At 43.8% G+C, this 22,449-nt stretch overlaps 1 protein-coding gene across 10 annotated transcripts in view; it reads right to left on the bottom strand.

Annotated features, from left to right (window-relative positions):
* Window positions 1–22,449, bottom strand: part of FAM168A (family with sequence similarity 168 member A) — a 360,452-nt gene that overhangs the window by 286,051 nt on the left and 51,952 nt on the right. Inside the window, exon 1 of one of the 10 annotated variants that reach the window (XM_074954901.1) lies at window positions 6,391–6,413. The exons of the other annotated variants lie outside the window; for them this stretch is intronic. The gene's annotated coding sequence lies outside the window, so the exon portion shown is untranslated. Of the gene's footprint in view, window positions 1–6,390; window positions 6,414–22,449 lie in introns of those variants that run through there. 10 annotated transcript variants of the gene reach the window in all.

Genomic DNA, 22,449 nt, shown 5'->3' with positions numbered 1-22,449 from the left:
ACCCAGAAACCAGGATAGAAAAGAAATACTGCACTGAACAGAGAGCCAAAAAACAATCTTGGTGCACACACTCAATAATTCACAGTAATATCTGCATCATCCATCGATAAGCTATTTAGGCGTGTGGGATCACAAGCAGGTGATGAAGTTCTTAGTACTAAGAACTTCTTGTGCCCAATATCTTCCCCACAGTTTATATCTGTAACCTTATTAAAGCAATATTCTTTTTGCCAGTTTCTGACATTTGATGCTTTTCATTCTTGTCATAGGAAGCCTCATCTTACTAACACTAGCCATTTCACATTTTTTTTCTTCTTCTAACAACTATTGTATGGCAGTGGTACTCAGCCATAAAGAAATGGAAAGCCACTATGTTAACAAACTGAGTTGCAGTGTGCCATAAAATAATTGTTGTGGGATGTCCAGAGCGATGTTTGCATCCTACTATTTGATTACGTTGTATTCCTGTAACACAGCATCATCATGTATTATGGACCAGCAGAGGGCACCTTAGGTTTAATCAGGTCAACTAAGGAAGATATGGTAAGTGGTGAAGGCTAGCTTAGGCATCCACAATCACAGTTTATGTGCTGTATAATTATCCTGTGCATCTCACAGTCACAAGATATTAAGGCAAGAGGCTTAATATCCTTTAAAGGATTAGAAGCAAATAAGAATAGCATTTGCAAGGAAAATAACTAGCATAAAATATTGGGTCAATCTTCACGCATCAGGGTACAAGCTCATCTTCAGCTAAGGTGAGGAAGAAATTTCCCCACGTGGTATCTTATTGCATATCTAGGTGTATCATGGGAATTTCCCTCTACTAAAACATCCAGCATTGGTCACAGACAAAGGACTAATGGTCTTTTCAGGAATAAAGTTCCTATGAAGCAAGAAGTGGCAGACTAGTTATAGGTTCCAAAAGCTTTCAAAACCCGTAAGGTTTTTTGATGCTTGGGGCAAATTGGACAAAATTCAAGAGCTAAATCCTCAAAGGCCTAGAACTGTGCTAAGCAGATTTACTTTCAAGGATACCTTTCCCTTCCATGACCTCTGGAATGCCTGAGAAGATGAAGCAGACAGAGTCTAAGAGGGAATGAAGAGCAGTCATATTCCCCTAGCTTGATCAACATGGCCTCTGCTTTCTTGCCAGAGATGCTTCTTCTGTCATTTAATAGGTCATCAAGCTATTGCTGCAACTCTGCTTGAAGTAAATGCAAGAAAGCAAGCTTGAGGGTTCTGTTCCTAGGACAGCCACAGGTGCCGGAACTACGGGTGCTGGGGGGTGCTGCCACACCCCCTGGCTTAAAGTGCTTTTCATTACATACACAGTCTACAGTTTGATTCAGTGGCTCTCAGCACACCCACTACACAAATTGTTGTTGTTGTGGTAGAGATTTATCAATTTTCTGGCCTTTACAAGTCAAACTGATAATTCCCCACACAGGGCTGGTTAGTCTTGATGCACATGGTGAACTCTCACTTTCTCATTCACCGCTGATACTACTAGGGAGCATGGTTGCAGGTCAGAGAACAGGTACTCGTACCCTGTGGAGGGAACAAAGTACTTGTGCTCTATCCCACTGGTGGTGGGCAGGATTGAGGCAGGGGTCTGCCACAGAGTCTTAATACTGCTCTGAATAGTTTTTATTAGTGGCAGAGCTACCCTGGATGGTCCCTCTGGCGCAAGGATGTCGACCATGGGTCTTTGGGCTTGACCACCTCCTCCACCTGTAACACCACATTATAGGCAATCCTTCATAGAAGGTCCTGGTGGGCCCTGTGGTCAATTGGGAGAGGGTCCAAGGTTGAAGCTCCCACCAGCGCCTCGCCCAGGGACGAAGATGAGGAGGCCAGAGGTGGTACGGGATCCTCCTGACCCACCGGCTCCCTGCCCTTCTCCTGTTCAGCATCTGGGGCCTCTGTGGCGACCACAGCTGAGGTGGCAGTAGCCTGGCCTTGTAATGGGTCATGCCTCAGAGTTGCCTCGGCAGCGATCTGGGCCGGCTGTGGGGCTTGCGCCAAGGTTGCCTCGGATCCATGAGGCATAGGTCGGTCCTTGACTATCTGGGGTGGTCGGTGCTCCAAGGCCACTGAATGGGAGCCCCTGGAAAGGGACCCCTGGGCCTGATGGTAAGTCCAGGGGGTCCAAAAAGGCCATTGCACTGGAGGCTGCCACTGGGGTTGCCATGCCAGTGGCGCCTCCCTCTGTTGCTTGTCGGATCTATGCCTGCTACGACGGGAATAGTGCGAGTCACTGTCCGAGTCCAAAGACACGGATCTTGACTGTGATGACCATGGTGGCACTGCATGGTACTGCACCGGGGACCTGTGCCGAATTGATGATGCGGGGGACCGGAGTCGAGGTGACCGGGCCGGGAACCGTTGCTGGGGGTCCAGTGCCAGTCCTCTCTCAGAGCCGGGGATCGATGACGCTCCCTCATCAGTGCCGGGGAAGGGAAGCGTCATTCTGCTGGTACCGAAGAACAGTGTCTTGTCAATGGCGATCTGGAGTGGTGCCAAGGCGAATGGTGCTGGGCAGGAGAGGATGACCGCCACATCATGGCTGGGTTGCCTCTACATGGCGCCAGTTGCAGCAGCGCCGTAGGCTTATCTCTGACCAGCGGGGGCTGAGGAGCCGTCATCGCTATTAAGTCTCTGGCGGCTTCAAAAGTGTCTGTGGTGGAGGGTAGCTCCAACTCCTCCACCTGGCACTGCCCATCCTGGGAGTCACTGTGCACTGGAGTCGACGGTCCCCCAGTGGGAACCAAGGTCAACGGCGCTGACTCTTGGTGGTTGGACGCCAAGTGCTCCTTCATGGGATGCGCCATTACAGCGCCCACGGGTCCTGCTGCTTTCTGCACAGGGGAGCGCCCCCTGTCGGCTTTTCTATGCCACTTGTAAGGCACCAGTGAATGCAAGTGGTGCCAGGTCATCTGTGCATCATGCGGTGCCGGAGAGCACTAGTGCTGAGCGTCTCTTAGACTAGACTCCTTCCTCGGCACTGTGTCATGTACTGATGTCAGGGCACTCCGTACAGAAGCGCTCGGTGCGGGGTCCTGGCAGTCTGCAGCAGACTGGGGATAAAGGGCGGATTGCATGAGCAACTGCTTCAATTGGAAATCTCACTCCTTTTTAGTTCTGGGGCAGAAAGCCCTGCAGATCTTGCACCTATCTGTCTGGTGCGCCTCCCCCAGACACTTCGGACACGAGTCCTGGGGGTCGCTCATTGACATAGGCTTGCTGCAGGTTCCACAGGGTTTAAAGAATTGGGCTCACAGTATACCCCAGAGCCCAAGGGGGGGGAGAGGGGTTGGGATTGGGGAAACCCCACTCCCAAACCTCACTATCTACACTAACAACTAAGACTAACTACAACTAAACTAGGCTAAACTAACTATATGAAAGAACACTAAGGGAAGAACTTGCTAGGCAAGCGATCGCAGTTCCAACAACCATCACTGGTGGTAAGGAGGACTCAGGAGGGGCTGGGTCGGCAGGGTCATATTGAGCGCCATGAAGGCACTACTCCAGGGGGCTCCACAGCTGACCCGAAGGGAGCAGCTAAGGGAAAACTTTCTGGCAACTGTGCACACGGCACACACACACACCTGACTAGAACTGACATGAACAAGCACTTGAAGAAGAATCACTGTTAGTGTTAATGAGAATTAAGCTCATAAATCTCCTGTGCATTTTGAAGTGCAGACCAAAGAGTTTGAGTTTACACAAAGCCTTGTAACCATATGCCAAATTGCATCCACACACATTGCATAAGAATAACAATGTAAAAATTAACTATAAAGGTTTATTAAATCACTGACAAAGATAAGACATTTTTAAATATACATGGATTTTTTTTGTGACAATTGATATAAAAACAACTATTGGAATATCATTTTGTTTATTTCCTTTCTGAGTAGCCTTGATCCAAAAAAATCCCAATTCACTCTGAGGCTAATGGTTGGAAACAATATTTTAAGGAACTTTCAGATCTCATTCAGGTCAAAAGTACTGCCCAAGAAAAGGCTCAAATCAGTCAGTCAGTAAGCTATGTTCCTCTCCCTATCTAGGGCAACAACCAACTCTAATAACCCACTTAAAAGTGGTAGTTTTTTAAACTGTGATTTCACTTTGTTAACATGTGAAAGTTTTCAAGATTCTTTGGAATACAAAATAATGTCTTAGGGTAACACGACCTACATACAGCCCACTAGGCAATGGAACTCATGCAAGGTTGTAATCCTCAATTATCCAGTTAGTCTACTCAGGAGTAAAGCAACAGTCATTCTTATGCACTGGGCTGAAAAATTCAGAATGGTAAACTAACGGTAGTGTATCTTTATTTCCCAGCAATAATTTAGTCCAAATTCTAGAGGGCCAAGAACTAAAATAATTCATTACAGTTGATTTACCAAGGAAGTTTATGCCAAGACAAGGCTGAGGTAATGATCAGAGATGACAAAGTCAAGAGTACAAAGAACGAATAATTTTAGTAAGCACATTTCAATACAACTGCATTTTGTAAAGTTTTTCATAAAACGTATATTCAAAATAGAATTCAAATCTACATTAAGGTTGTATAGTTAAACTGGAAATGCAAACATGAAGATGGCCATAGCATTGTTAATTCTGCTCCATTGCATATACATGCTATTATTGTTTGTATTGTGGTAATACCTAAAGTCTCAATCAAATCAGGGCCATGTTGTGCAAAGCACTGCACAAACACATAACAAACAGATAGACCCTGTCCTGAAAAGTTTACAACTGAAGTATACGTGACACAACAGTTGGGTACTACAAACAGGTGGGAGCACAAGGTAACAATGAGATAATCTTGGTCAGTAAGAAAAGCAGTGGTCTGAGCACACCCACTGCCTAATAATTCTCAGAGTTTCTTGTATGTATCATGGCAGAGGAGCATTTTAAGGAGAGCTTTGAAGGAGGACAATGAGGTGGCTTTGCAGATGTTTATGGGGAGCTACTCCCATGCATTAGAAAAGAAAGAAGAAAGCACAAAAGGTATTTGTCTGAAAATTCACAAATGGGGGGAAAAAAGGCTTGAATCACTGGCTGCACAGTGGTGGAGGTCAGCATCTTAATATGACCGATGATAGCCATGGCAGGGATTGGCGGCAAAGAGCCTTGGGAGTGAAGGCAAGTAGTCTGTGTTAGATGCAATGGAGAAGTAGGTACCATCAGAGGATGCAAAGAGATTATCGTTGAAGCAATGAGCCACAAATATGATCTTTGCAGTAGCATTTTAAAATGGATATAAGTGAGGCAACATGGGATTTATCAAAGCTGGAGAGGAAGAATTGTAGTAGTTGAGACGTGTGAGAAGAAGGGCCTGGAAGAAAGATTTTTGTTTCTTGATAAGGTGATGTGATTCTTGTTAAATGTGGAGATAACTACACTTTTTTTGTTACATGTATACCATAAAATATACACGATTTGGCTCTAGAAACACCATTTACTTTTGCATTTCCTGACATTTTATGATCACTGTGTGACATTTACATTGCATTTGTAATGCCAACAGACCCTGGTCATTGGCAGGCAGGATTGAACCTGGGACCTTTGAAGCTTAGTGCATGAGCTAAAAGCCAGCTGGCTCTTAGCTAAGGTTGTAGAGCAGACTCTTTATCTCTCTCTCTTTAAGCAGTCTCAGTGCTACTAGATGGGACAGAACACCACACCCAGGAGGTATGTGAATTACATATTCACATTGTTTTTTTGCATTTAATTTTCCTTTTAAAAAAATTTGCTTGTGCTTAATAATTTAATGTGCTTAATGTATGTGCAAAGTGAAGTGAATGGGGTGCAAGAGTACAGAGCAGCCACCTTTGCTGCTGCTATTGCCAAAACCCACGTCGAGTTGGACAATGCTGGTTTGAGTGGGGAACAGAACACCTGTTTCTGCTGTTCTCTCTCTATATTGGCAGCTAATTTTTTTTTTTTAAAGTTAAAGTTAAAGGTCAGAATTCTTAGAATGCAGCAAAAAATGCAGGAGAAGCAAGCAGGCAGAATCCTCTTCCCCTCCCCGCCCCCAAAAGCCTGTAATTTTCACCTGTTCCTAAGTAATGGTACATTTGGTTCTGCTGCATAATCTATTGGTGTCTAGAGGCCTTAAGCAGGTCAGGTTTCCCCATCATGCTAGGCACTATAGAAACAAATGGTAAAAGGACAGTCCCTGCACCAGTTTACATTCTACATTATTTGTAAAGCTTTTGTTTAAAAATAAGTTTGTCTTTTTCTATTGTCCAGTTTTAAAATATTACCAATTTGGCAACACTATGGCGGAAGCAGGAAGAAGGATCTAATATAACAGTCTAGTCTACAACGGTGCAATCTGAGGGTGAGGGTAAGCTATTGGTCTGATACCTCTTGTATATGAATTTCGTTGTGCTGAAGATAGTCCAGATAGTAATCTGCCTAATGCTGCAGGGCACTTAGAGTCTTCACAGCATTCCACAATTCTAAAACAGCAGAACAAAAAAGAGAATTATAGATTTCACAGCTGAAGAGAGCTCCTATCAAACAGACAGCATCAATGTTTGCAGCAAAGGGTGGGGAAACAAGTACAGAAGTGCTCTCCATCTGCACCCCCGACAAAGGGAGAAACAGGGAAGTTTAAAAAGTACAGCTTGTAAGGAAGGAGGAGTAGGGAGACATACCAGATGGGATCACTACCATAGCCAACCATCAGGCTGGGAGTGAGATGCCAAGGTTTAGATGGTTACAGAAACTTTTTTCACCTATTTGTAAGGGGACTGTTGCCCCCTTACTAACATTCAGTGGGGGTGTTTTAGTTGCTAGCTCCCAGTACTAAAAAGGGGGAAGGGTCGATGGGGAATCAGGACCCCGAGACTGACAGCCCCCAGGAACAATGGGGAGAGGCCAATGCTCTAGGTCAGCCTGAATGACAGGGCAAGCAGGCTAATCAGGGAGTCAGGAGGCCAGGGAGGTCCCGTCCTCCATGTGAGCTGGAATTGCCTGGGTCAGACAAAGTGGGGGCCGAGCTAAGGAGAAAGCAGGGGCCCAAGCTAAGCTGGGGAGCAGAGCTGGGCCAGATCCAGAGGGACCAGAAAAGCAGCCCAGAGAGAGCAGACCCTGTCCTGGGAGCAGAGCTGCAGCCCCAAAGCCAGAGGCACAGCCCAGAGAGAGCAGACTTGCCCTGGGAGCAGAGCTGCAGCAACCAGAGCCAGAGGGGCCAGAGAAGCAGCCCACGAAGCAGGTCAGTGCTGCGAGCAGAGCCACAGAAGTAGCCTGCAGAGCAGACCTGTCCTGGGAGCAGAGCCACAGCAACCAGAGCCAGAGGGGCCAAAGAAGCAGCCCAGGGAGCTGGAGGCAGAGCAGCAGCAGCAGTGCAGAGACAGAGTGGTGGAGCCGGGGCTGGAGCAGTCCAAAGCTGGGTGCGGTGAGCAGCTGGGGAGAGCGAGGGGGACCCTGGGCAGCAGGCCCAGCACAGGGAGACGCCTCAGCCAAGAGGCTCTGCAGGCCAGGCGTGGATCATAACCCCGACAGGGCGGGGGCAACACTGGGAAGAAGGGTCCTATCACTTAGAGCCTGAGAGCGTGTGGCCACCACCAGAGCAAGTGTCCAACCCACAGCATCCCTACAGCACAGCCAGGGCCTGAGAAGGCGGCCTGGGACTTACAAGGAACAGACTGTGAACCACCCTGACGTTCCAGAGACACTGTTTGTGATGTTCCCTGCCACAGAGCGGGGTGATGTGTTTCCTTTAACCTTTCCCATTTTTCCTTATTCTTTTTAAAATTAATTGTTGATTAAATAACTTGCATTTGCTTTAACTTGTATGTAATGGTCAGTGGATCAGAGAAGTGCCCAGTGCAGAAAGAGTACCCCGGAGTGGGGACACCCTAGCCCCTGTCCTAGGTGACGGCAGCAGGGTTGGGGGTCGAGCCCCCCAGGAATCCTGGGCCCAGCCTTGTTGGGGTTATGAGGACTCTGCCAGACAGGAGAGTGGAAGGGGAGTCCTCAAGTGCAGGGAGGCCACTGGGTAAAGGAAGTGGGAGCGAGGACTCAGATCCTTTCGCTAGCCCACTTCACCGGGATAGTGCAGAAGCCAGGAAAGTTCCCCACAAGAGCGGTACTATTCCCCCGCTTACATATTATTAAGCAAATAAACATTATGCATGGGTAGTATGAAATTCTTTAAGGAACTTTTATTATGTATCAAGACGACCTCAAGATATGTCCCCCTTGAAAAATGAGAAGGTTGGTTGGTTTTGCTGTTTGTTTTTCTCCTTAGATATACTGAAGTCTTGATATGAAGGGGTGTAGTGAATTCTCCATCACTTGAAGTCTTTAAATCAAGTTTGTATAGTTTTTGGAAATGATATGCTCTAGCTCACCAAGAAATTATGGGCTTGATGCAGGAATTACAATTTCATTCAGTATGGCCTATGTTATTCAAAGAGGTCAGACTAAATGATAAAATATTCCCTTATGGCCTTAAAAATCTGACTTCTCTACATTTTGTTGCAGAAGAAGGGCAGCAGATTTCAACTGGTCTTTTAAATCACCAACTTCAATCACGATTTTAATCAGCAAGCAGGAAACCTTGGTTTAAATAATCTATTTTAATTTGTTTTTCATTTGTACTTTTTAAGTTATTCCCCTAAATAAATGCTGATTTTCACTGGTTGGTAACCATTAAAACATATTATAATTAAATATATCCTGTACACTAAATTTGGTACTTCTTTCTGATAACTGGAAGGATACATAGCATCTATACACATTTATTTAAGCAGTTCTATAGCCAAACATACATTTAATCAGATTCTTAATTTTTAGAAATATGTTAGAAAATGGTAAATGATGCATTTCTTATTTATCAGTTGATTTTTTTTTTTAACTCATGGTTTGTGTCAATCTATATTGGGATGGAAACTGGAATTCAATTGAAAAGTCACAAAACCAGCTTTTTAAATTTGTTTTTTATAATTAAGTAAATGTGCTGGATATTCCAGAAAATAAAGTAAATTTATCAAACATGTTTTGCATTTAAAAATAATCAATTTATTAAACAAAGGAAGTATTACTTGTAGGTTATGAACTGATCTTATTGTTTCTGGCCACCATGTCCTTTCAAGGTTTTAGAACTAGTAGATCTTATCCACTCGGGCCTCGTTTTTATTCATAGATTGGATGAGGAAAACAAACTTTCCTGCAATTGGTTTCTCAACTTTGAATGAATTAATTATTGAACTGAACTAGCTGAATAAACTGAAATGAAGAAAACAATGTCTCTGCACTTGCAGAAGAGGCTACTGCTGCCAAAAGCTGGTTTGGCACATCAACAAACTCTGGTTCCAGGTGCTTAGCTAGTGACTTCCATCAGTCAAATGGATTTGACTTTCTTTAAAACTCTGGTAGCAAACATACTATGCTTAAATATTTAAATTAAATTATTTTAACAAGTGATGGTATGTTTAGATCTTAACACAGGTTATCATAATTTCAAATTTAATTTTAAATAGGTATATTTTTAAAAGGAAAATATGTAAATAAAAATCAATTTAAAAAAAAATGTTTCTTATCCAGCCTGCCAGAGAACCATATGGAAGTCAAGAGAACTAGAACAGGACAGCAGTACTGCAACAGGCTGAAACCTGAGCTACAGCTTTCCCAGCCCTCAAATTGTGGGGGGGAAATAGGTTGCATCTTTCATAGAAAGATTTTCATCCAGCTGCTTGTCAGGAATTCATACTTCAACAGTTTTTAACAAAAAAAAATGTTCTAAACTTAACATCCTCTCCTCTCTGTACTGATCAGGTTTCAGTCTCTGGTGATATCATAATTTAAGTTCTACAGAGAAAATCACAGAAGCAAAGAATTGGAATTTCTAAAAATACGAAATAAAGGCAGGAAAAAAGCTTAGTAAAAATGGAGTTCTTTATGCATCAAAGAAGAGTCAAAGATATTTTTTTTGCTCTGCGGTTCACCTACCTAACCTCACCCACGTTATTGAGGACTGTGAGCATGGTAAATTTGAAATCTTACAACCAAGTTGTTTTTGAATTATCCAAGCACCAAAAGATCCACATTAAACATTTCTCAAAGTCTAACCACTGAGACAACTTTTTCTTTAAAAAAAAAAAAGTCACCTTTAGGATAAGACAAGGCATGATGGAACATAGCTCAAATAAAATTTCTGAGAATTGCTTTAGAGCAGCAAGGCCATCTCAACTTTAACTACAGCATTGCTGCGATTGATGACTAAGGCTGCGAGTCTGTCATGGAGGTCACGTAAGTCACAGATTCCGTGATCTCTGTAACTTCTGCAGCGGCTGGTGCTGGCCCAGGGGCTGCCCGAGCCAGGCAGCCCCTGGGACATCAGCAGCAGTTTGGGAGTGTGGGAGCGGGCTCAGGGCTAGGGGCAGGGGGTTGGGGAATGTGAGGGGGATGCTTACCTGTGGTGGGGGGACCCCCTACAGCTCCTAGACAGTGGAGGGGCGGGGGGGGGGGTCTCTGCATCGCATGCTGCCAGCACCCTCAGGTCCTGCCCCCGCAGCTCCCATTGGCTGCGGTTCCTGGTCAATGGTAGCTGCAGCAGCCGGCAATTGTGGCGGGAGCAGTGGAGGAGCCTCCTGCCCTGGCCCCTGCCTCTGCCGCCTAGGAGCTGCCAGGACATGGATCCAGGTAGGAAGCCCCTGCCAGCCCCGCCAACCCTTCCTCCCCCAGTACCAGCAGAGGTTCCAGGTCACCTCCCCCAGCATCCCTTAACCGTCCTCCCTGAGCACCCGCAGACCCCCCACCCAAGTTTTAGTCACGGCAGGTATTTTTAGTAAAAGTCATGGACAGGTCACGGGCCGTGAATTTTTGTTTACGGCCCGTGACCTGTCCATGTCTTTTACTAAAATTACCCATGACTAAAACATAGCCTTATTGAGGACTCATTCAGCCTCCCAGACAGAAGGTGCTTCAATAGCAGCAAGAAGAAAGGGAGTGAAATATGAAACAAAAGGGAAGCCCAGAATGAAGATATAAATCTTAGCTTTTATTAAAGTGCCTGGAGTCACCCCTCACAAACGATATACACACACCATTCGTCCTACACCTTTGGAAGAGAGTCAAACACCAGCGCTTTTAGGCCTGGTCCACACTTAAAATTTAGGTTCACACAGCTACAGTACAGCACTCAGCAATGTGAAAAATCCACACTGCTGAACACCATAGCTCTGCCGACCTAACCTCCAGTGTTACCCCTAGCTAACCTCTAGCTACCATCCACCCAGGGAGGCAGTGTTCCTACAGTGATGGAAAAAAGCCTTCTGTCCGTGCAGGCTTTGTCTACACAACAAGTTTATGCCGGCATTGCTACAGTGTCACAGCTATGCCGCTACAGTTCCCATGCATGGCCTTACTGTAGCTCACATGTTCTAACAGTCTTAACATTATTATGTTGAGAGAGTGCATCACACAAACAGTTCTGTAACAGATCAGCCTATAGAAAGTGCACAGCGAAGGTAGATAAAACTAGGAACTACTGTATTTTGCTTTATAATAAGCATACCTGTTCCTTGTAGATCACTCCTATTTATATTAGAGTTTCTCATTTGCAGCTCAGAGTCCTCTACTTCAAAGTCATGAGGAACCCTCTAATACAAACAAATATAATCTTCAGGAGATATATAAACTTATAAGTGACTTCCATCAAAAACAATGGACATGGAAAATTGCATCACATCATGCTTTGCAGTATCACAGCATTACTCCCGCTTCAAGCACATCTTGTACTCAGAGTAGTCTTACCACTTCAAGAACTATAAAAAATAACAGCCTTGTTTTAATTTCATCGCATGAATGCATACAGTCATTTATCAAGATGACTTATGCTGCAGTTTCAGTTCCCTGAACTTCAGGGACAATTACACAACTCTGCAATTAATTATTTTTTGGTGGGGGGAAGAGAAGAGGCATAGCAGAAAAAAGTTTGGGTAGAAGGAAGGGAAAGAACAGAACATCCAGCATGCAGTTCTTTCTCCATCCTCCACAAGACTAGTTTGTTGAAAAGCATTGGGAACACTGGGTGAAGATTCAGCTTTCCAAAGAGCTGTATTAATTGATGCCGCCAAGTGACCCCTTTCCATTCAGCAGTCTTTCTGGTCCTATGTCCACAAAGTACACGTCTCTGAAACTGCTACTTAATTCAGCAAATAAAGCCCAAATGCTAAACTTATTTAAGTCTGAGTTTGAAAACATTTCTTATCTCTTTATTCTTTTGTGCCTTACAAAGTCAGCAGCCTTGCTTAATGAATCTCTCACTAAAGCTCCTCACTCCTATTAACCATTAGCTGGGCTCCATATACTTATGGAGGATTGCAAGAGGATTTTCAAATCTCCTCCCACCTCAATTTACCAACTGGACGGAAGGAATGTCTATCATTGGTTCTGCTTGACAGTCATCCCCTCCATGGAAACAAACCCCCTTTGATAGGGTTGAAGAGTTTCCTCCAAGCCTTATTATTTATATGACTTTAGTGTCTACAGCCTATAGATTATTAGGCGGTTCACTGTTCTACTCATCTCCTGGCTTCCTTGCTGCTTCATAGGAGGTCAAGGCAGAAGGTAAGGGGCACACTGCTACTGTAACCTCTTCCTGCAGCCCTGTTTTTTGGGGTCCTCCTTCCTTTGTCGGAACTCTAATATCTGCTCTTACCCAACAATCATGGCTTTAACTAGCGTCACAATGCTGTGGATTCACAAATCAGCCTCTACTAATGAGTTATCTCAACAACTCTTTTCAACATCTCTTTATGGATGTCCAGTCATCATCTTAAACGCAACATGGCCAAAACTGAGCTCTTAATCATCTCCCCACACGCCCTCCCCTCTCCACCAACCATTGTGGACAACACCTCCACCCACCCCGTCACTCAGGCCCACAGCCTAGGAGTCCTCTTTATTTCAGCCCTCCCACTAGACCTATATATTCAGGCCATTTCTAAATCTTTGCATTTTTTCTTACACCTCTCTAAAATCCAGTCTTTCCTCTATGTCCACACAGAGATAGTAGATAAAGTCTCATTTGAGTTCTCATCATTTCACATCTGAACGTCTGCAACCTCCTCCTTTCCGACCTTGACTACTGTAACCTTCCTCCCCTCAAGTCTATTCAATAGATTGGTGCTGCTAAAATCATTTTGGCTTGTTGCTCTGACCACATCAACCTCCTTTTTGAAACCCTCCACTGGCTCCCTCTTCAGTGCCACATCAAATGTAAACTTCTTGTCTTTACCTTTTAAGGTGCTTCAAAACTTAGCCCTATCCTGCTCAGATGAACTAGTTACCTATCATGACACTTACCCCATTGCCACTGACCACCAGTTTTTTCTTTAAACATCTCCATGCTTTCTCCCTGATAAAACCTGAACGCTCACTAACTTATTCTCCTTCACACACTTCTGCAAGACTTACCTCTGCCATGATGTCTAGAAAACCCAATTTGCTGTTTATGGCTACACAAGTGACATGCTGTGACTGTCCTTCTTCCCGCTTCCTATTCTCTTCTTCTCTAGTTCTCATCCTATTTTAAAAACTCTGCAGTAAATGTAACTAACAAAACTATGGCAATTCTTCACCATACTCATTTGCTTGTATGTTCTGCCCACATCCTCTCTCTTTTTCTGTTGAATCTTTAGACAGTAAGCCCACCAAAATCAGGGATAGTCTTCTCTTTGTACAGAGCCCCTCACAATGGGGCCCAACTCCTGACTAGGGCCTTTGGGCACTACCACAATATATTTAATAACAACAATAATTATTTTCAATTTTAGAGAAAAAGGGAAAGAACAATTAAATTAAGGCTGACGACACCTGCACTCCCAGAATTATCAATCTGGCTAATTTAAGTAAATAAAACACAGCAGTAAGGAAAAGAGGTAAATAGGGCGAGATTTACAGCTATATCAATAAGGGGTACGATTTGTGACCATGCCAGCAAAAGCCCCCAGCGTGGAAGCAGTTTATACCATCAAAACTGCACTTTTGCTGCTATATCTTATTTTGTTTGGGGGAGTGTAGGTGGCTGGAATTTGCTATTCCAGAAACAACACAATTTTGCTGATGTAACCTGTGTTCAGAATCTCCAGCACTACAGGGTTACCACACTGTAACGTCCCACGTGGACACTGCGTGGGCACACTGCGTGGGCACACTAAGTCCCAGAATGTAGTTTGACTTACTACACTTTACAAATAGTAGCAGCGAAAACACATTCTGGCACTGCTGGGTGAGCTGTGGCAGCGTCCACACGGGATGTTACTGCACAACAAGCTGGTGCACCCTAAATTCAGACCCCAACTTGCCACACAACAACATCCTGTACAGACAAGCCACAGGAGTGCTCTGCCAGTATACTATGCACAGATAAAGGGTAAGTCTACATTACAACGCTGTCCCATCAGCATAATTACTCCACCTCCGTGAGAAGCGGAAGCTATGTCAGTGGTAGAGTGTCTCCCACTGACATAGCACCAGTGTGGGCAGTGCAAAACTTGCATCGCTCAGGGGGAGGCCTAGAAAGCCATTCTGATAGCAGCCAGAAATAAAGGATGGTGCTGCTAGAAACCACTGCCACTTGACGAAGACAGGACTAAGGTGCAGAAGCCACATCTCAAATAAGACTTGGGGAGGGGACAGAAGTCTCCTAATCAACACAGGTGAGAGTAAGGCCTTGTCTACACTACAGAGTTTCGTCGACAAAAGTTGCATTGCAGTGTGTACACCTCCACTGTCTTGTCGCCAAAAGCTGCCTGATGCTGACAAAACTCTGTAGTGTAGACAAGGCGTGAGCAAAGAAACAGGAAGGAAAGGGAATAGATGCAACTAGACAGAGACCATCACATAGGTGTGCACTGGTTTGGCTGTTTTTAAGTTTCTAAGACCTCTGGAAAATAATTTCTTTTAGGGTGATAAGATTGACAAGCATTTCATATCCTTAATATGGTTTAAAGCAATCACATTCTTGCAGCATCTGCTAGATTTTCATTTGTGCTCCTGATAATCATTCTACATAAATGAGTATTGTATGCTTTAACAATTGCTTCATGTAGATATTAGTTGTCTTGATGCTATTACTTAAGGAAAATATTTAATTTTATATTAAAGTGAGATTTCATTTAATACGCTCTTGGATAAAAGTCTGGGATAATTGCTATCTTGATTTGATTTGCACTGTATTAGAAATAGCAGGGGAAACCTCACAGGAGTTCTCCAGACACTTGAAGTGACAACCACAAGCCAAAGCCACATTTGCTTATGTTTTGCTAGAAGTGATTGATAAAGTATGGAGAATATGAAAAATAAAACAAGAAAATATATTCACCACTTTGGGAGGCTTTCAGGCTCGGCAAGTATTGAATTCTTTGTTCCTGGCTTTTTGTTTTTAAAGATAGTTACCAAATTATATCTGATAAGACACCTGAGTATGAGCTGAACCTTCCTGTAGCATGTCCAGCCAAGTGACACAAAGCAGTACTTGGAAAAATTACACTACCTGACTTCAGACCAAAAAAGAAGGCAATAGTTATAAAGTTGGGCTTTTCTGCCCTCCTGCTAGATCATACTGGCACTGGCAACCTTGATCTGGTGATTATGCAAAATAACCAAACCAACACAAACCTCAAGAGGTTAAAAAAGTCACAGCACAAAACACTGCTACACCTTCTCCCTTCACCCCCCTCACATTAACAATCTGAGGGCTCTAAATACTGCCAGAGTTACCTCATCACCACCTTTTCAATGGCCTAGTCCAAAAAGGGTAGGTTAGAGACAGCAAAATAGTTAGTGGGACTGTCAACATATCTGGAGCAAGGGCCTGCTAATTGCATGTTTGAGGGAGCAAAACAAGTGAAGCCAAAATTCTGCCTTTCCCTTAGGAAGGCATTCTGCCACCAGTGGACCCAATTTATCTCACTTGATTATCCTAGCCATGAGGGGCACAGACCAATTGCACAGATAATAGCCTACATTAGAGCCTCAGTGAGAAAATAAGTCAAAATTCAGAGAAATGCTCTTCTTTTTTCAGACATACCACAGCAACCCAAAATCACTATCTTGCCATCCACAATATTTCAGCTGTACAAGAATTCCTTGAAGCTACTCTGGAGAAGATAGATAGACTTCTTCAACCTTCACAGCAGCCAACATTTAGGCTTTTAAATAACTCATTCTACTCAACTGGCCAGTCCCTGCAAAGACTCCTTCTAATGGCGCTCTAACCTCCATCCCATCCATTTCATCTGCTGCAGGTCAGTCAGTGAATAGACAGGAAATTATACAGTCATTAGCTATTTTACATAACACTACACTTCACCCACACATTAGATTCTTCCTGCACAAGATGTTAACTGAATGGGTTTAGCTATTTTAAGTAATGCTTGCTATTTCATTTTTCCCAGTATATCAGTGGTGCCCTTCAATTTCCATGTCAAATTTGACTGCAACATATGGTTCTATGCATTCAAAATGATTACACATTGCTCTAAACAGCTCTGCGTACATCTCTGTTTGCATCTCCTCCTCACACCCTGTCCAATCCTCTATTCTTCTTGCTCCCTTTATCTGCTTCTCCTACTCTTTTTTTCATGCTGACTCCTGCCCTTGGAATTGCATCTCTCTCCTTGAATAAAAAGCATCCTCCCTCTCCTCCAAATGTGTCCTGAAAATCCATTTCTTTAGCCAGATCTGATCTCTAGTGATCCTACTCACACCTCTTCCTTTAGCTGTTGTATTGTTTCCATTCAATTTAAAATGTAAATTTATAAGGGAGAGAACCATGCCACGTCTGATTCAGTGTGAAGCGTGTGTACACTTTTAGTGACATATCACAGATTTTTTTTTTTAAACTGAATTTGGCAAGAGAAATATTCCTAAGCATCAGAGCACAGGCAATACCTAAGACGCCTGTGAAGTCTTCTGCCTAAGAACCTCCAACGCACCTTCTCTCAGGCTAGAGACATATCTTCAAATAGTCCCATGAGTTTGACTGAAGAGGGGTCTCTAAATAGAATTGAAATCAACTCTACAACATGCCTGCAGAGTGGGATTCCAGTAGCTATATATCCGTCTGAAGTACTTACGTGGCCCCCATCACCACAGTGCCTGAGCACCTCACAGTCTAAGAATTTACCTTCCCAACACTCCTGTGAGGTAGGGAAGCGCTATTATCCCCATTTGATAAATGAGGAACTCAAGCATAAAGATACTAGACTAATGACTGCCCAAGATCACACAGGAAGTCTGTATTCTATCTTATCCCGTTTTGTTGCACATGCTGGGTTGCACAACTATCATCTCAGGGGAAGAGAAACTGCACAATCAAATGGTTTCTACTGCTGTGTGATAAATCTGTTTAATGATAGACTTACAGTCATACTGTTACTCTGAACTCTCAGTACCTAAAAAAGGTTTTAAGGAATATGGTTTACCTGGAAAACCTTCTACTGCTTCCTATCCAGACTCTTTTCTGCTAACTAAATTAAAGCAGTTCCCATTCATGGTTGCTATGTTGCTTGGTATATGTGAAGAACTCTATGCCATTGTATATGTTTGGGAGTAATAATAAGATAACTGCACTTAATGCAGTCCAGTAAAAGTTTTGCCCTTAGTTTGGCAGATTTTTATGCCACACAAAAACAATTAACTTCCTTAGCATAACTTATTTAAATCATGCATTCATTATAGAGATGGGGAAAAAACCTATTAAGTCATCTACCTGACCATTCTGTCAGTGCAAGATAGTTCCCTACAGCACAATTTACATGTTTGTCTTAAGTGTGTTTGCTACAGTGTGAGCTCATAAATTGTCTGCATAGCTGAGACACGTTCACTGACTTATGCTTCAAGCCAACAAGCTGTTGGAAGACTTCAATTCATGACTTAGACTGCGTTTTTATTTCCCCAACAGACCTGAGCCGTTTTTCCACCTCCCTCAAGAAAAGTAATTGTATTTTGCTTTGCAGCAAAAATATATAACAAAGAACTACCTGATGATTTTTAAGTGCGGTCTGTGTGTCCAACATGTTATAACACTAGGACTGGGAATGTACTGCATGCCTATCAAAAAAGTATGTACCGTGCAGTCCAAAATGAGGTCCAGTTCTATGGATTAGGAAAGACAAATATAGCCAGACAATAGTGTGCAGACAGGTTTTTACAAGTTGCTTGATTTTATAAATAGGAAAACAATTCTATCATTTGAATCATGGTATCTTGGAATTCTTACAGGCTGTTTCATTTTAAGGAGACTAAGGAGGCACATCCAAAAGTCTATGATATATTTATTAAACAACTTCGGTGTACGCTGTGCTGTATAGTAGGTGTAATGTGACAAATGGTAAACAGGTCTCTGCCTGAAGCTGCTTCCAATCTAAAGACATAGCAGATAGAATATCATACAACACAAACAAATAGAAGCATTAGTCCCCTATTGCCTCAAGAAATACATGAGTTTTTAAAACATTTTTCTGCTGGAGGGAAGGAAAGTTGTCATGCACTGAACACACCAAGCACATATGCGACAGCATGAAAAAAGGCTCAGTCTAAAGTGGGTAGAGGTAACCAAGGGAAGTGTCAGAAGAGAAGCATGGAGTGACTAAAGGAGCAAGAGGCAATCCATAAACCAAACTTGGATCAAAAGACCTCAAGCAGAACACTCGATTAGCAATACATGAACATGGGACTAGAAATGAGTGATCTAGCCAGAGAAATTCAGCTGCAAATAGACTGATCAGTCTAAAAGTGAACTCTAAGAAATACAAATGCAGGGGGAAATATGAGTAGGATGATCATAGCTACTTCAACTGTTTTGTCCAGAAAGATGTTGGGGGACAGGGATTGGTGTGTGAGAGAGCGCGAGAACTGCCTTTTAGGGAAACAGTTATTCAGAGTTCCTGAACACATCTGTAACAAATCTAGTAAGTCTTGTTTAACTGCGTGGGGAGAGAGACCTTTCTCAGAGGTTTCCCAGAAAAGAGAGAGGACACAGTTAACGTAATGAAACCGAACATACATTCCAGTTCTGTAAATTGTTTCTCCCGCTTCCTTGATGCTAAGAGCTCTGTTTGACTATTAGATACCAAACCAAGAGGAAAAATAGCCATAACTAACACCTCTGTGCAATTGTGAATTAAGTATATTTAACACTATATATGAATTTAGCTGACGCTGGCAGAAACATTGCCATTATTGTTTTGCTTCTGCTCATGCAGCTTTGAAAAGCCGCAGCCTGAGGAGAAGAGGGAGCCTTATTTAAAAATAAGTGATAAAACAAAGCTAAGCAAAATGATTTCATAGCCTGCTTTAAGAGCCCTCCTGAGTACATTTCCTTGACCTACTAAAAGCCTATCACAATAAAAAAGCCTGGCATGCAAACTTGCCAGTCCTTCCTGTGAAAGTCATTATCTTCTAAACAGCTGTGTAAAAATCAGCATTTCGGAAAACAATGAAAACCTGAAACGACCAGGAATGAAAAAGCCCTTATGTCACTCACGCCTCTGCCATTCCACGTGCACTGTGATCTATAACTTCCCTTCAGACAGAAGGGAAAGGGTATCAGTCCTTACAAAGACGGTTTCTTTTGGTTAATTATATCCCCTGCAGACTTTTTAATTCTGGCACCCCAAGGTCCTCTGCAGAAAGCTTTGTATTTAATTGAGAGGGATAAAAAAATGTTTTAATACAGAGCTACATGTGAAAAATTAAAGGGGAGAAAATCATGTACAAAATTTACTGTTTCCATTATCCTAAGGAGAAAAGAACATCACTAAGACAATAGCCCCATCTGCTCATCTGTGTCTCAACGAAGCAGATCAACTTGACCCAAGCATTTCCTCCTATTCAAGGAGAGGGGTGTAAAACCCAGTCTAAATGCAATGACACTTCTTCCCCTGCTGGTGTCACTGCATCTAACTGAACCACTACAGGGCCCGGATATACCCAACAATGGAAGAGGAGAACAGAGCCATTGCTGGTTAGAGCAGTGGTTCCCAACTTTTTCTCTGCCACAGCACACCTTGATACCTTTAATTATTTTGAAGCACCCCACCATATTGTCTCTGAATGAACTCTCCTCTTATTGCCTCGGGTTAAGCTGTTTACCACACCACCCTGGCCATCCACAGTCTGTACAATACAGTTGATGTTTTAGTCAACTCACAAATTCACACTAACAAGACCTCAATTCTGCCCCACCCCCACCCAGCCCCAACCAGTTCTGCCTCCACACCCACCTAGCCCCCATCAGTTCTACCTTTCAATTTCCCCACACATTCTGCCCCCCTCCCCAGCTTTTCCACCTCACACCCAGCCCCCACCCACCTCTGCTTCTTCTAGGGTTCTTCCCACCTCCCAATCCTGGGGGGCTGCAGCAGGTCCCTGTTCCCCTTCCAGGCTTGGGAGCAGCTCCAGGGGCTCTTTCTCCCACCCCAAGCTGGTGACTGCAGAATGGAGGGGGAGGGTAGAGGAGACGACCCGTTGCTCACGGGGGGGGAGAGAGAGGGAGACTGAGCTCCGATTGGTTGCTCTGCCATTGGAGGCGGCAGGGGAGTGAAGCAAACAGTCAATCAGAATGCAGCTTTCCCCCCTTCCCCACCCACAATTCCACAGTACTCATATTTGCTATCTTAACCTCACTTTGGGGAATGGAATGCGATGCATGCATAATATTTGAAAGGAGCTTCATCCAAGGAGCAAAAGTACAGAATGCAATCTGGATCAGATATTAATTAAAATATAAGGGAAGATTTTTTTTTTTGTTCTCACGTGTAGATTTTTCAAAAAATTCCACGACAGACCTGTTTGTGCCCGAAGGCACACTGGTTGTGAAACACTGGGTTAGAGCACAGAAATACAGATAGCTGGGAGGATAATACAGGAAAAGATATGGGGAAGAGGAGAGGTACATGGCTAGATAAAGGAAGAGCAAAGACACCAGCAGAAAGAGACGAAAACCGGTGATTCAGCCAGAGAAGAGGAAAATGGAAGGAGTCATACAAATCATGCCTCTTGTCTGATGAAAATTTGCTTGCTTGCTGGGTTGATTTTTGTTTTTCAGTTTGCAGATGCTGGTAGGAGGCAGCATGCTGTGAGAGAAGCAGAGCCTTTGATCACAATAGAACCCTCATTTCAGGGCAGGGCGTCCCTAATTATAAAGGCAGCCAAGCAGTACAGGAGCAGTGGCACGGGAACCAGCAAACAGAGTTGAAAACTGGGGACTTTGGGGGTGGGTGGGGGTCGTGTTCTGTTTTCGTTGTGTGTGTGGTTTTTTATTTTGTTTTCTTGACAGGAGCTTAGGTGGGAATGCTATGACAGATACAGCAGCGGTAGTGACCCAAGGAATGGGTGACATAATGAAGATGACTGGATGTGGAAGCTGCAGGATGTAGATTATCCTGGAGCGGGTACCTGAAAAGAGTTTCCTTTATATAAACTACCACCTGATGGAGGAGAAGATCTGAGGTTTGGAGATGCAGACAGAAACGATGGTTGAGTTTTGAAGGGGATTCAAGCAGATGATGGAGGGAAGGCAAGAGGAGGCTGAAGGGAAAAGTCAAGACAGATGCAAGCTGGACTGGAGAACTCTGAGGGGAGACTGCTGGGTGAGGAAAGTGGCCAGTGGAAGCATGCAACTATGAGAACCAGGCAGAGGAAAAGACCAGCAGTGAAGGAGAAATAGAGCTCAGGAACAGGTCTGCTGAGCTGGAAAATGAAGAAGGAGTGCAGCAGGCAGTAACAGAAGGTGGGAGGGCAAGGAAGAAGAGAAAAGCGGCTAGTCCTACAAGAAGAGGGGAAGAATCAGTGGAGACAGCCAGAGTTCAGAGCTCCAGGCACACAGAGGATGACTCACAGAAGATGACAAGGGAGAACTAAAGACAGAGGACTTGCAGCCAAAAAAAACCAGGAGGAAGACTGGAGAATCACACCAGCACAAGGAAGAGGCAGGTCTATGTGATTGGGGACTTTCTGCTTTGGACAGCCTTGTGACCAGGGCTGATCTGGAGAACAGAAGGGTTTGCTCTCTGTTAGGAGCTAAGATATGGGACGTGGGCCTGAGGCAGAAGAGAATCCTAATGGGAGCAGAAAAAAATCCACTGATTGTCCAACATGTGGGAATAAATCATATTGCTAAATTCTTCTTGGAATGCTTCAAGGGAGACTATGCCAAGCTGGGAAGACACTTAAAGAAATGGAGGCTCAGGTGGGATTCTACCTGTTCCTACAGGAGGAGAAAAGGCAAAACAAGAATATGATGATCAACATATGGCTCAGACAGTGGTGCTATATGGATGGATATGGGATATTCAACCACTAGGAGGCATTCATGGACAGAGGACTCTCAGATTCATGGGATGCACTTCACCTAAGTAGGGAGGGAAATAGACTTCTGGGGTGGAAGCAGTCAAAACTGAT

Source organism: Natator depressus, chromosome 1 (genome assembly GCF_965152275.1).
Source record: "Natator depressus isolate rNatDep1 chromosome 1, rNatDep2.hap1, whole genome shotgun sequence".
Taxonomy (NCBI): domain Eukaryota; kingdom Metazoa; phylum Chordata; order Testudines; family Cheloniidae; genus Natator; species Natator depressus.
Note: the sequence above shows the minus strand (reverse complement) of the source record. Positions and strands in the feature narration are given on the sequence as shown.